Here is a 16319-nt window from a genome sequence, read left to right as displayed (position 1 = left end):
GCTTGCACAATTTGTAACTGCAGTTTAGGAGAAACACAAACAACACTCCAGCAAGTTTTGCTGAATCACCCCAGCCAATTATTCCTAAGCAATATTACAAGATCAAAAGTAAGCTTTATCTCTGTTATTCTCAGTAAAGAGGTCAAGACCTGATGCACTTTATCTGTGTGTACTTCTCTCACCTGCATGTTCGTTTTGCATGTGCGAATGAGAACTCAGCTTATTATACTCAGTGAAAGAAAAGGGACACAATTTATTCTTAGGATAGTGAAAAACACTTGTAATGGCAAAGAAGGGACTACCATAACCTTCATTTTAAAATTTGTGATAAATCATTTCCCTTTCTATTAGCGGACTAAACTGATCACTAGGTTTGCAAAATCTTCCCTTATATATACTCCTTTACCATAAAAATCTTGAGTAACTTCCCAACATACTCTGCTTTTGTCATATCTGATATTTGAAAAATCTGAGAAAATCTGAGGAAAATCTGACACAGATTTTCTCATATCTGAGCCCAGATAATAAGCAATATCTTCAAATCTGAAGATACTTTTCAGGTTTTTTACTTGCTCGTGTCTGTAAGGACTGTTCTATTTTGAAGCTTTATAATATTTTTCAAAGTGGAAAAAGAAATAAAAATACATCTTTGCCTCAAGGCAAAATATCTAGTCGCACTTGTATGATTTTAATGGGACTGCTATATGAAAATAGAGGAAAATTAAAAATTGTGAAAGACAACTCTGGTTTATACAAAAGAAAATTAACAGCTAAAATTTCACTTTGGTGCATAATGAGTGGATAATTGACGCTCTGGGGATCTCTACTGTCTATGAGAACACACATCCTAATAGAAAGAAAATAAAACATTATGCTTTTTTATGTAGTCCCAAAACATTAGCATCTGCCATAAAACTAAAAACCTGGGAAGAAAAAGCAAGACTCACAGTGTGCCCAGAAAGATAAAAATTACATTTTATGTATATAACCCACGCTTCAGAAAACCTACATGCCTCTGAAATTACAAAATGTCCTTGAAAGTATTTACCTGAATTAGCTGCAGCATAAGGTAACAGCTCAAAAATGAATTAAGATTTCCTATGTGATTATCACACAGAAGTGGTACTATTGAATATTTTTTTTTAAAATTATAGAATAAAAATATATAATTATTTCTATAAAATTCAGTATCATCAGCAGTCACTACATCACACACGGTGCTGACATAAATACTGTGAGTGACAGGTGCATTGCTTTCTTCGTGTACCTTGAATTTATAGTCACAGTTCAAGACAGAGATAGGCTGCTGACCGTTTCCTTTCCTGAGAAGCACTCTGTCAGAGCCTGAGTCTGGCATATGTACCACAACGGTAAATTTATTTCATACATTTTTGTGGATAGACTGCTCAAACACTTCAGAAAAAGTTGTATATTTCATCTCTTCACTGTGCGTAAATAAACAGTCCTTTAGGCCCAACATTATTCTTACAGAGCTATTTCTTTCTCAAACTACAGTAATCCTGCCAGATCTCCTTGAATAATGACCCTTTCCATTCCAGTTATACAATTACCTTTCTTCAATGACATCTTTGACATCCGTGTGTATAGAACCAAACACACAGGTCAACTAAAAATATCATTCTTGCCACTCACACCAACAATTTTTGATCCAGTTTGTCATCATTCCTTCCTTCAATAGATGCACTTGAAATGCAGCCCCATTAAAGAAACATTAATGTAGCTCCATTAACAGCATTTCTGAATGAAGCAATGTACTGCCTTTTCCTATATCACATAGAAATAATAATGCCTTGACATTTCTTGTCATCGCTTTTGTCAAAAGCATAGGCATTTAATCAAAATTTCACAAACTACTTGTGATTTCACAAATTAGTCTCTAAAAAAGACTTATTTTTTAAAGATCAATTAACAATTTGCAGTTTAACATTTTACAAGTATCTACAATGACTTTATACCTGTTATAGCACCAACCTGGGTCACTTCTAACGTGTTTTTTTCATTCCACAGCTTGATCCAAACCACTGCTACTAACAAGGCTCAGCTAATTCACTTTCACCTTTCAGGCAAAGCTTTTTAATAGTATCTTTTAACAAGCATGTCTCCTGCATGTTGCTACCTGAAACCATTTATCTGCTATCACTCAGGTACACAGGTGACCCATTATAGCTACCTAGACACAGAGGTCTAGAAGTACATAAAATGTAAACTTGAAGTTAAAGAGGAAGGACATTGCTGCAAGAGCAGTAGAAATAAACTAGTCTAAATCCTCTTAAAAATATTAAAACAACAACAATTCTTCAAGCAGGTGAAATTATTCTGAGTATATGCAAAAGTGTTGCTATGTTTATATAGCAAATACAGACAGTTAAACATTTAAAATTCATAATATGAAATGTAATACTATTTAAGACACTAATTATGATAGCGATCTTACTATGGCACAATTCATAGCGTGCATGCTGATTTAAGAACTGTACTTCAGAAAAGTAGTAAAGGTTACTGTACTAAATAATGAAAACAAAATATTTCCCTCTACTGCCAACTTTTTCAAAAGGCTAAGTTCACTCCAGAAAATATTACAAGAAAAAAAATTACCTGGCTTCAACAGGTCAGATCTTCAACAGTTTATCCTTAAGCATATCAGTTTATCTTTTTAGCAATAATTTGATGTCTGAATCCATTTTCAAGGCAAATGATGTCATTCCTGTTTTAGCAGGTCTTTTTAAGCATTTTCTTTAGTTTTCTTTATTAAATAACTCTTCAGTCATCACAAAATAGCTAAATACTCTTTCTGCAACAGTCACTGTCTTCCTTCTTTCTTGTTTTTTTAGTACTTTCATAGAATAAGAGTATTTTTCTTTTGAAGTCTGTGAAACACAGCAGATTTAGTAATAATGCATTATAACTCTAACACTGTTTTGTGTTCCTCCAGCTTCCAAGAATCAAATGACAATGAATCACTTCTAGCAACACTTATAAAAAAATAAAACTAAAGTTAATTTTAAACTTTCAGACTTGGTTAAATGAATACTGTGTTAACATCCTCAAATTTGATGAATAGACAAACAGGACAATTATGCATTTTAATCCAAAATTCATGCAGAAAAGTAAGACTCAAGTATCTAAAAGCTGAAAAACTATAGTCCTATCCATTATCCCTCAGACAGCAAGTCTTTCCTCTGTTGAAAGCAACAGGCCTTAGGGATTTTTGATAAGACACACCTCTGTACATGTTGAAGTGCTATGCAATAATATATGAAGAAAAAAAACCATACAGCTATATTGCAGTTATGTGCAACATAAGCAACCATGTGGTAACTCAAACCCTGCTTTGTAAGTCTCCCATCCCTAAATTATTCTATAATGCCAAAATTACTTTTGTTTAAGGCTGACACACCAAGAACACATATAAAACAATTTTTCCAAGCACAGCAACTTAGTACATTAGTAATAACCCAAAAGGCATAAAGTCAGTTTTGTGCACTTTGATGACAAAACCCCTACTGCAATTTCTACTAATCTCTGGACTGTTTTATCACGCACAGTACCAAGTATATCCAAGACTATTTTAGAACAAGAGATAAATGGAGCACAGAACTGCTCTGTCCTGACAAGACTCCTCTGATTTTCTTCTGCCTCATCTGTTAAAATGTGATATTTACCTACCACACAGGGGAATAGGTTTAGACCTTGCTAAATGAGGATTATGAAATACAGAAGAATTTTTGCAAGAAATCAATGGAAAATACAGGAACAGAATGCAAAGCCTCTAGGCTGTCCGCAAACTGAACATGGCATTCTGATTAAGACAAATAATCACCACTGTTTCAAATCAAAGTTTAATTTCAGTTTAATCCCTCTTTTTTCCCCTCTGTTCTGTTAGATCTTCCTTAGACGTTTATACCACATAAAGCACTATTTGTCTCTAACCCACTTCAATCAGACTGTGAAAAGCAGGGCGCTGCCACTACAGAGCACTGTATTTCCTCGCAGATCAGCTATTCAATAGATCAGCTGAAGATGTGGTAACAGATATGCTGGGGAAACTTCACCACTGGGAGGGTGGGAAGCAGTAGGTGAAAGCAACTACATAAGATGCTTGCTTGTTCCTCAGACTTTGTTCAGCACTTTTGGGCTAAATGATGGCAACTTCACATGCACACAGCTAAAGGAATAAGATATAACTTAATACTGAACAGAAATTAAGTCAAAATATATATTCAAAGGCACAGAAGTGACCCTGGACTCACTGGCTATTCAAGGCAAAAAAACAAAAGAAGTGGGGCCCAGCCCAGGCCATAGCCTGGTATGCCCAATTTCATCACTAAGCTAAATGATTTGCAAAGGCAAATCTTATGGTACTAAGATTTCCATGACCTCATCAATTACCCATGTCTAACAAAGTACAAAGCCATATTTTTTCTAAGAAATAGAAAGAGAAATGATAGATACATTCTTAAAGTAGAAACACAATATGCTAGGCTGTATTCAGCACTGCAAAAAATTACATTCAAGTCAATATTAAATTACTTCAGAGATATTCTTCAGGAGAAATAAACTATGATTAGGAACTATGATTAGGATTTAATGCAATTAAATTCAGCACCTCAAGGCTCACTGTCATATTTGGGGAAAAGTTACCACCATCTAAATTTTACATAAGGACCTTGGAATAACACCATTCTCTACTATAAGTTTCTGCACAGGAGTCCACTGCTGTTGTCCTTCTTGTTTGTCTCTGTACATCTTAGCTCCAGGCATTATCATCTACTAATGCAGCCTCAATATCTATGTCTAGCCAGTGAATATAAAACTGCCTTTCTAGGACAGACAGAGATCTTCCTAAGAAAACTAAATTTTGATCTTTCTCTAACATATTCTTACTGATAACTTTTGTCACCTCATGAGGATTTGTAAAACCTAGCTGTTAGTCTCTAGAACAATTTTCCAGCACTACGGACAACATCATAATCTTTTTTGTCCCTGAGAGGAATAAACTTTATTGGATGCTCACATCTTTCTGATTCTACAGCCCAAACTAAGTCTTGCAGATTCCTTCTTCATAATCAAATGAAGATGTGGCCTACCCACAAAGCAGCTCCTTCTCAGCTGATCAGTATGTCTTAGTTACTGTGAGTTTGGCAAAGTTGTTAATACACCTGAGCAAGCAAACTGCTTAAAAGGAGCAAAATCTTAAAAGAAGCTGAAGAAAAAGAATGTCAGCATAGAGAATAGTTCATCTGGACAGCATTTCAAGTGCCTCATTAAGCAGTTAAAAGAAAATAAATCAAAGAGGTAATAACGCCAGATTTTAACGGCCTGTGGATGAACTCAGGTGAGAAAGACATTTTGAGAGCTGACTGTCAGGGCAAAGAGCAACAGTGGAAACATACATGCACACAGAGACACAATAGAGGTCTATAAGACTATCCAACACTGAATTTTGGAGGTGGAATCCAACAAGGTTTAAATCAAACATAAGAAAAACAAATTGCAAAGAAGCTGGGAAACACCAACTTAATTAGTACAGCACCAATTATTCCAGTAACACTCTGCAGCTGAGTTGATATAACCTCATTCAAAGCCTACTTAAATAGCATAGGAATCCTTCTCCAAGCTTTAAATCAAGCTGTCTGGAAATATAGAGGTTGAAAGAAAGATTAGGAAGAACCAGTGAAGTCAGTGTGGTTTTAATCTTTTATTTTTTCATCTGCAAATCTCAGATTTTGTCTGCTCGATACTTCCAGAGTCTTTACAAATCAAGAACTATTTAATTTGTATCTGCATGCATGTATAGTAGAAAATTCGAAGTTTCTTAATCACCAAAAAAACACTGCAGTAATAAAGAATGGGAAAAATTTGAAATCCTCATTGTTGTTGTGTGGAGAAATGTAAAATTCCAAAACTATCCAGAAACTCTTAAGAATATTAGGACAATATAAATTTGCCTTACTAACTTTTATCTCATCAGCACTTTAACTGTTGTGTAAATTTGGACTGGAGCTTTAACTATGAAACAAAATGCAATATATCTTGAATACAGACAGGATGCGGATGAACCTAGATGGTAAGAATTAGTATTATTCATATACAACAATTAAAAGAAACTATACAGAAGAGAAAAATGTTATCAAAATAATGATTCAAGAGCCTGGAAGCAAAGTATCTACAGACAAAGAATATTTCCCACTTTTCAAAAAGAGCCAGCGTGAAGCTAGGAAGCCAAAAGGCTTTTGTATCACTTTTGATCAAAGATTACAACACACATTTTTAAAAAAATCCACAGTGCTCTTGCTATAGAGAAAATTGGTAGATGGAGGAAATGCAAAACTATCTCTAAAGAGGAAGACTAAAAAACACCTACAAAAGTAATTGTTTTGAGCTGCTTTGATTTTTTTACCTTTTTAAGAAGCTTTGAGTAGATCAAGCACCCTCATGCTCTTACTGATTCTTATACAGCTAACTTTCTTGAGGCTAATACTTGACATAGGTGTTTTCCTCATTTATAAATAAAACAAAGGAAAATACCAGGAGGACAAAAAGCAAGTTCTTAGAGATTTCCAAGACAATAATCTTCTATCAGTAAGAGAGAACCAAACTACTTTTAGAGATTCAGAAAGATAGTAAAACGTAATCTTCTCCTTTGGACATGAAACACAAAGTTTGCCATGACATGATTATCACACAGAAAAATTAGCATTTTCTTACTTGTCATTCATTCTCTGTTGTTACATCAGTATCTTTTCCCCTTTTGTTAACTACTACATATCTCACTCTTGAGTAAAGATATTATATAATTTACAGATATATATTTATATATATATACACACACTGTAAAAAAAACTTCAAGGTAGCATCAGATTTTCAGATTAAGAATTTTCAGATTAATCATATAGTTTACTAATATAAGAAATAGTTTCAAAAGCTGAAGATGCTAGTGGGATATGTAAAGGGGACGGGAAAAACTGAACAGGGATTCCCTCCACTATTGTGTAACACTAAAGAATCATTAGTGGAACAAAGCGTACATCTGCTTAAAGTAAGGTTCTTTCGGCAGCACAATTAGAACAGAGATCTGACATGTTAAATAAAGTTAATGATATGTTCTTGCACTTTATCTTTAAAGTGAAGACTAGGATTTAAATTTGAGATGTTTAAGACACAGCGCCATCTTCATTTCAAAATTCTGCCCTTGATAACAATTTAATTCTATTCAAATTAAAATTGTTTACTTCTAAAGGAAGGTTCCATAATAAAAATTAATCTCTGAGTGGCACTTTTAAAAGCAGAGTAGAATCAGTTTTCACATTTTCTTGACACTTTTACTGCTCTCTTACTATATTTTGAAATTATTCCCTCAAGCCTTTCTGTTTTACCTGCCAACACCTCAGATGTATGGAATCTCACTACTAAGTTAATAGAGCATGGATTTCCTTTGCAGATTTTAAGGAATATAAGTACGTGCTCTGCTACAGCTTCCCTGTTGCACTCCACTAACAGCTGCGTTTGGATCTTTACTGGTATATGTATTTAAACTTATCATTACTTTTTCATTTAAAAGCTGTATATACATCCCGGTAATGATCCTAAATCACAAAGAAATTTTAAAAATGTCTCCACATAACTGCGAAAGAACAACAGGGTAATATATAGTACCAATATTACAATCCAGTCTTTACAATGTAGTGTAGTAATTTTCTAAAGGATTACTGTTCCTTCTCATTTCAGCTCATGACTTCAGAAGGAATGTTTCAGTCTATAAATCCAAACAGCAATTGTGCACAAACATTAGATTTTGACTCTTCTTACTGACACTGGATGACCACAAAGCTCTCTGCCTCACTATGTCTGAACAATTCAAAAGGGAAGTTACATCTCTGCAGAATAGTTTTACCAGGATGACTGTCTTTATGCACTAGAAGCTTCCATTTTAACCTCTGAACACAAGAACCTGCAAAGATAAAGATACAAATTCCAAGGAGACTTACATGCATGCTTAACCATAAGCACTGCAAAGAGCCCTTTTAAATACTTTGTAATATTGAATTGGGCATAAATTTATGACTATGATTAGGTGAGACATCAACATTAAGAAAATACAGACTGCAGAAAGACCTACAAACTGCTTGTATCTTTCTTGTGGAGGAGTTAAAGCTACATTAAGAAAATACAGACTGCAGAAAGACCTACGAACTGCTTGCATCTTTCTTGTGAAGGAGGTAAAGCTAAAGATAATCTCTTATGTACTAGAAAATAATGCTAGATCAAATTTTAAATAACATTGTATAGTTCGTAGTTCTCACCACTTTACTAGTCCTTCTAGTTGAAGTGTGAACAAATGAAAACATCCTTGAACAAATATTTACATCACAAAGTTATTTAATCATTGCTGTGTTTTAATCCCAGCTGGCAACCAAGCACCAGTCAGTCAGTCACTCACTCCCCCCACAGTGGGATGGGGTAGAGAATCAGAAGACTAAAAGTGAGAAAACTCATTTTTTTTAAAACAGGCAAAGCAAAAGCTGCACACACGAGCAAAGCCAAACAAGGAATTCATCTACCACTCCCCATGGGCAGGCAGGTGTTCAGCCATCCCCAGGAAGGCAAGGCTCCATCATATGTAACAGTTACTTGGGAAGACAAATGCCATCACTCTGAATGTCCCCTCCCTTTCTTCTTCCACCAGCTTATATACTCAGCATGACCATCTATGGTATGGAATATCCCTTTGGCCAGGTCAGGTCACCTGTCCTGGCTGTGTCCCCTCCCAATTCCCCGTGCCCCTCCAGCCCTCTGGCTGGCAGGGCCCAAGAAACTGAGAAGTCCTTGAGTTAGTATAAACATTACCCAGCAACAACAAAAACCATCAGTGTGCCCTCAACAGTGTTCTCACATCAAGTTCAAAACACATCACTGTAGCAGGTACTAAAAAGAAAATTAACTCTATCCCATCTGAAACCAGGACAACCATCTAATTTATTATGAATTTTGTTTGCATTTATTCATCTAAGTTTCTTCTGAAGTATCTCTGACAGTAAGGCAAACAATAAAACTTTATTATTATTAATGTCAGTGAACCAGATGAAGTCTAATAGATAATGTGTGATGGGATTAGATGTAAATATAGCTAATCTGAGGGATATAATGAGATGTACATTATAGTGCAAATATATAGACCAAATAGCAAAGAACCATTTAACTTCTGAAAGCTCATGTGGAAGGAAGAAATTAAATGGTGACCAAGAACAGAAACAAAGAGAACAGAAAGCTACCAGACAAGAAAGAAACTCTAGTGGGATGGCATGCTGCACAGCTGCAATACCATGGCTGCAAGCTAATAATAAAAGAGGAAGATAAGAAGAGTCAACAAATAAGAAGTCATCTAGTACAATACCAAGATTTCAAAATAAGCAGGGCACAAAGTGACACAAAATAAAGAAACAGATGGGGGGGGGGGGTGTCTACAAAACAATGGCAACAGGTAATAAGCAGAGGCAGATGGAATGAACTTTTTTTCAGCATAAATCTGAAACAGTGAACTGAGAAAGAGTGGGGGAAAACATATTTGTTGTCTTCAATGGACCATTATCTCAGTTCAAACAGCAAGGTGACAAGCATCTAGACTAAATGGACACAAAACAATAACATGCTTTTTATTAGAGACACTCATAAAAATCATAGAATTAAAAAGAACTGAACTGTGCTTATAATCATGAGGGTTATCTCCTCAAAATGTTGTCTCCCCAAAACCCATATGTGATAGCCTGAGAGTTACATTGAAGACCTCTAGATATGTCTAGGAGACAAACATGAAGTAACGGTACAGAAGTCGTGTTATATTAATATTAGACACTGGAATATCCCTTAGCCAGACACTATCATATTCTGGAGTCCAGAGTTCAATAAATGTGTTGATAGGTTAGAGAAGGTTCAGGGGACAGGCAGAAGAAGAGCTGAAGAACTGAAAAACAAATCATATGCCAAAATGTAAAGGACCTAATATATGAAATAGAGTTAAATTACAATGTAATCACAGACTATGAACTTTAATAGCTCCCTTAGACGGGTAAGTTACTAGAGGTTACTGCACCTTGGCAGGCAAAGATATAAGCATGGAAAGGGGGGAGAACAAGACCAAATGAAACACTGCAAGTGGAAAAAAAATATTAAAGCAAAACACATTCAGACTAAAGAGATAAGATTACTATGACAATGAATATAAATGATCCTTGAAATAGCATTGAAATCAAGATAAACCACTTCAAATCATACTGGAATTTTTCCTTAAAAGATGACAACCTACTTTAACACAGGGACTGGAATCTGAAATGGAAACAGATACCAAGAAACTCTGTTGTCTGTGACACTGTCCCATGAACTCTTCTAGTCCTGATATCAATCACAATTAAGAAAAAAAAAAAAAGATGGTAATGATTTTCTGAAGTTGGAAAAATCTTTCTTCTATTGATCTTACCATATCCTACATTAATAAAATAATAAGACGTATATAGCAATGTTATGTCTTTTGCAATACTGACAGACATTTTCAATTGGGAATTTATTCAGTAACTTTGGAATTAAATCACAAAGGGCTAGTCTAATCCTTTTAAACAAATAAATTTTCCCACTGGATCCTAAATACTCCTTATCAATTAGAAGAAATACATGTGTATACACTTCATTTTTCTGTAAAGTGAAATCACAAACAGTATGATGTTGAGTATGTAAAGAAAAAAAGATTTAAAACATGGAAAAGTATCCTTAAGATCTTCTTTCAAGTTTTCTTTATTTTATGAAAGTAAAGCTTCTTGGACTTCTAATGTCACATAATAAACATCTTTCTGATCTCTAAGTGATGTCCATTTCTGTCCTTCATTTATATGTCCTTCAATATAATATAGAAACATATGTTGGTAACTCTTACTTTCTTTTTTAATGTATTCAATAACCCCAATGTTATTTTTATCAAAAGAAAATAAAAATCACTTATATGTATCCTTTGTTCTTTGTTTCTTAGCTTTGATCTGACATTTAAATTCCTCTCAAATGTCATCTTGCTTTTCTCAGACTACAGACAGTATTGAGCCTTGCTGCAGTAGCCATTTGATTACAGGAAGAAGGGCTGCATGTTTAATGAACTCCTTATTTGATCTGACAATGCAAATGCATTTTTATGTTATTTCTAGTATTGACTTCAAAATGCTTTCACCATTACTGCAAGCAAGAATGGAAAACAGAATAGGAAAGCTAAATAGCCACAGACACCATCTTATCTACCGCTAGCAATACAGAATTTTCAAGGCAAAGGCTTCTATGTGAAATATGATGATTAGCACAGGACACAAATAAATACAATATTTTCTTTGGCACAGCATTTTTAACTTAGAAAATCTTATCGGAGTTATTTCAAGTGACACAAAACTAAACGACAGAGAAATAAGAAAAGTGCAAAAATGACATTTTAGCTGTTCATAAAATTTATGAGGAGCTGAAGTTCAGATGGAGAGAAAGATTATTCTGTATGATAGAAAGTGCAGAGAAGAACAAACCAGAAACCAGTGACAGACTATGGATATACAAGGGCAAAACCCAACAGGACTCTGGAAGATGGCAAATACCAGGAAATACCAAGAAACCAATCTCTATCAGTATAAACCTGTATAATCTGTATGTTTAAAAAAAAGTTAAAAGCTAGATTTTGGAAAGCTGGGAGTTGAAAAAACCTGGAGGGAAAAACTGCAATTTTGAAAGTAATGTGTAAGATCCAAAAAAAAGTGGATTGGAGATATTAAAGTGTGTCATATGTGGGAAGTGTTCCAGAATGAGTGAATAACAAGGTATGTCCATAAAGCGAAAAAACCATGAGAGTTTTTTCTATTGTGATTTCCTGGTCAGGGGCTGATTATGGAAGTGAATGACCCAGGATATCAGTTTGTGTGATTAATTGCTCATTGACTGTCTCTGTTGCATGTGCAACTTAGAGACTGTGTCTTATCTGATGCAACAATGAAAACTTCAGAAAAGTGCTGGAAAACAAATTTTGTGTTCATATGAAAACGTTAAAGGGTACTATGTACATTAGAGTTTTGACACAAATGTTTCCAGACTTATTCCTAAGAAGTTATTCAAAGACAATCAAAAGAAGGCTTCTAAATTCTCCTTTTGTCTCCAGGCTTACCCCTCCCCACGTTTTACATGTGTAAAAATTAAGGAAAAAAATTTTAATAGATAAAGATGAAAGCAGCTAGAAAGACTAGAAGACATATACAAAATTGTCTTCTTATCTACTGACATTTATATGTGGATTCTTGCTTCTTTAAATTGTTTCTAAAGTATCTAATTTAACCTATAAAGTCCTCTCCCACTGTGTTTTGGAAATTTTTTCTTCCTATGCATCCTTCAGTCCATGTTTGTCATATAAGAATTATTAACCTAATCATAAATATAGTAGACCAATCCAAGACACACTTCTTCATATGACCTATTCTCGAAGATAGATAATTTTCCATACAAGATCCTTCCTGGATTTCCAGTTCCCCTGAAGTAACTAAATACCTGTCACTAATCTGAAAAGTGGCCATAAATAGGCAGGACTTGCTCAGTATTTCATACTAGGCCTTCAAAGTGAAGGCTACTACACATAAATATAGCCATGGATAAAGGAAAGCATTCCTTACACAAGGTCTTAAATCCTAAACTATGCTGATTTCCTGACTCAACTGCTTTTCAAAATAGACACATTAAACTACTAATATTTTCAAGACAAAATATTTGGTGAAGTAGACAAATCCAGTCGCGATTAATGTTTTAGAAGCTGATTATGTAAACTTCTTCCATCAAATGAAAATAGGATTTTTCACAGCAAAGCGTTTCTGTATTTCCCTCTGACACTGGTGGAAATAAAAATCTTTTGAAGGGAACCAGTAACTCCACTATAAAGACATATCAGATTGAGTATCTGAAAAGCAGAGATTTAGTATTTTGTCAAACAAACTTCATGCAGAATACAGTGCTTAGGAATGAAATGAATATGATATTGTCTTAGAAGCTTATCCAGTCATATTTTCTATTTATGACAAATAGTACACGTACCGTGCATTGCCTTGCACATAAATTAAGAACACATTTTCCTACTGCTTGATTGAGCTAATTTAGTAAGAAAAGTCAGTAAAAACATACTCCAGAAAAAGTATGTCAACAGCTTAATTCTGTTGGGGTATTTTATCACCATCTGATTGGAAGCCATTCACTGATGTAAATTTTTTTCCAAATTAAATATGGAATTATCTTTCTTAGATGCCTATAATTCTGTTTTTCTTCTACACCCTTCTGAAAGAAACTTTGATTACTTACACTGATAGCATATCTGTCATTAATCTTGTTTAAAAAAAAAAAATGCACAGAGCTCTATAGGGGAGGGAAATTGTGCTCTTTATTCTGCCATTTCATGTAATCAGCTATGAGTACACGACCAAAGAAGCAAAAATGACCTTTTTGATGAATAATACTCTTTTTATTCTTACTGTTGTAAACAACATTGCCAACCAACAAAAAGAAAAATATATCAGAAGTCTTCCATGCCTAATATTTGCAAGTTTGGAGAATACTTTCTTTGTAATTAATTTTTTCTTTTGTTCCTTTCATAAAAAAAAGGCTTCTTCAAAATATGCATTTGTGAATATAAAGTCATGCTCTTCAAGAGCTCAGCAGCCCCTCTGAGCTTCCTGATATTAGATTAAAAGATGCTTTTCAAAAGGAGAAATAGATGAGCATTACAAAGTTATATCAGTGTGTAATACAGATTTATCTAAGGAAAGGAAAAAAAAGAAAGAAAAGTATAACAAAAAATTCCAACCTTCTTCCACTGGAATAAAAAATGGTAGCACTGGTTAAAAAGAATAATCATCACATATATTTTGCTTAATTAATCAAATTAGGAAAAATAAATAACCACAGGATTAAGAACACTGTATTTAAAAGCTAAATACATGTTAGAAATAAAACCTAAGTATGTCCAAATGCTCCTGCAGTATTGTAAAGTGAAATTGAATTTTCATAGGATCGGTGTTAGAAGAGTTATTTAACAATGTAATCACCTAGATAATTATGAAAAATATTGATGTTTTATTGTGATGTAAAAGGTTTTGTGATTTCTCTAACTAAATGCAATTACGAGAAATTCCAGATACAAATACAGAATCTGGGTGCATAGCAAGGGCTGATAAAAATAACCGTTGGACACACACCATACTACTTGGGAAAAAACACTTTAAGTTTCTTATATAGACTGGGAATTCCAAAAGAAGAGTTCTGATCTCATAATGGACTTTCAGGTTTCTTTTATAGCAGCAGGTATTTAGCGCTCCTTGGCTACTCATGTGAATTAAAACTAGATCTGAAGTAACTACAAAATATGTCAAGTGACAGTCATTCAGTGCTTGACCATTAAGATGATAAAATGCAGTTGAGGTCTCCAGAGAAATTACAACAAAAATTATTTACCGATGTGGCTGAATGCAGAAGGAGACCAAGAAAACATCCCATGGTGTGAAAAGGAATCATTAATGCTGAGCTGCAATGGCAAGGGAGTTTGAGGCAGCAATCTGATCTGGAACTGAAGCTGCTGGCTTGTTCCCAGCCCCCCTACCACCAAACCAGCCTGAAAAGCTTAAGCCATAGTCGCACTGTGTTTTCTACATCAGCTTTTACACAGACTGCTGTATATGATAAGCTATATTTGCCCCAGAAGAATCAATAAATTACCTAAAGAATGAGTTCCATTTGGTGGGATTTTTTTAAGCCAACTTAAAATTTGTTTTCTAAATGAGGAAAAAGAGGCTAATTCTGAAACTAGAATTTTCCCGACATAGATCAGTGTAATGGCTTTTCCAAATATCTGAAGTAGGGCAAGAGATACATGCAAGAGGAAGAGACAGAGACAAACATTTTAGCCCTCAGATCACTTATTTGAAAGTAACTGCTGTACAATATTATAAATCCAAATATTTTTAGTTCTAAATGTCAACATATTTATAGGTAAAGGAGGAAAAAAAAAAAAAAAGAGGAAAGGAGAAAGGGGAGGGAGGCTTAACTGGAATAACACTACCAACCCACCCCTCAAACTGGGTGGCAAATGCCATAAAAAAAAAAAAAATACATACTTGGTGAGTTTTAAAGATTCAGTGCTTTGCCCAGACAGTCTTTGAGGGCCTGGGAGATGTTAAGTTCGCATAAAAAACAGCATCTTGAAAATAAAAAAATTACTTCTGCTGATCCTCAGGTAATACTACCTACCACTGCTTCTTAATTTTTTTGTCCATTGTAGGAAAAGTGAAATGTATTACATAAGTTTGTTAGAAATTTTTTGCCAGTTGAAAGTCAATCTTCAGAGGAGCAATGAAATCCCCAGAGAATCAAAGATTAAGAAAGCCTGTGGTCATGTAGCCACCCAGACACTTTCCAAAAGGCTGGGTAACATTAGGCTGCACCTGAAGAGAATTAAACACACATCAATTTTCTGGAAACTGTTCTGTGGAATGAAAAGTTTCACAATCAAGGACAGACTTCAAAATTTAAATGACATACCAGATAGTATGTTTACTCTGTTTTTCCAGGAAAAAAAAAAAAAAAATCCATGACTACTTCCATCAATCACTGCAACAAATATCACATGGAAAAGACAGGTAAAAAAGTAAACATTATGTTAAGATTATGATATAGAGAGAAAAGGCATTTCAAACTGAAGTGTGAGTTTCTCTGAGATCTGCCCAAGGCAGAGCTTATTTCTGCCAGGAATACAGGTTCTATCATGCAAAAACATTTTTCTCTATTTCACCATTGTAAACTAGTTTAATTACAGTTATGCTTCAGAATAGAAATATGCAAATACACATGCACCACCCTTGATTTTTACTTTTTTTAAACAAAATTATAATAGTAAAAGTACTCACAGAAACATAATATTTAAGAAAATGACAAAATTCCTCCTCCAAGTAATCTCTCCTAAATTCTGCAGGGATTAAAAGACAAATAATTTTAAAAATCTACATTAAAAGAAAAAGAAATAACTGCCACAATTTTAAAACTTATGTCAGAGTTGAAACCATGACCTAATAGCTGACAAACGTAACCAATGTATACACAGCCAGCACATAACACAGAAAAGAAAGCACTGGAGAGGCTCTTGTAACCAGTCACAGAAATACATTATTACAAGGGCAGAGCAGCTAACAACAACTATTGCGATTTAACTGACACATTTGTCCACCTCTGTACAGCACAGCTGAGACTCCACTCTA

The sequence above is a fragment of the Falco punctatus genome, assembly GCF_963210335.1.
Source record: "Falco punctatus genome assembly, chromosome: 1".
In the NCBI taxonomy this organism is placed as follows: Eukaryota; Metazoa; Chordata; class Aves; order Falconiformes; family Falconidae; genus Falco; species Falco punctatus.
The sequence above is the reverse complement of the archived record's forward strand: the minus strand, read 5'-3'. Positions refer to the sequence as shown.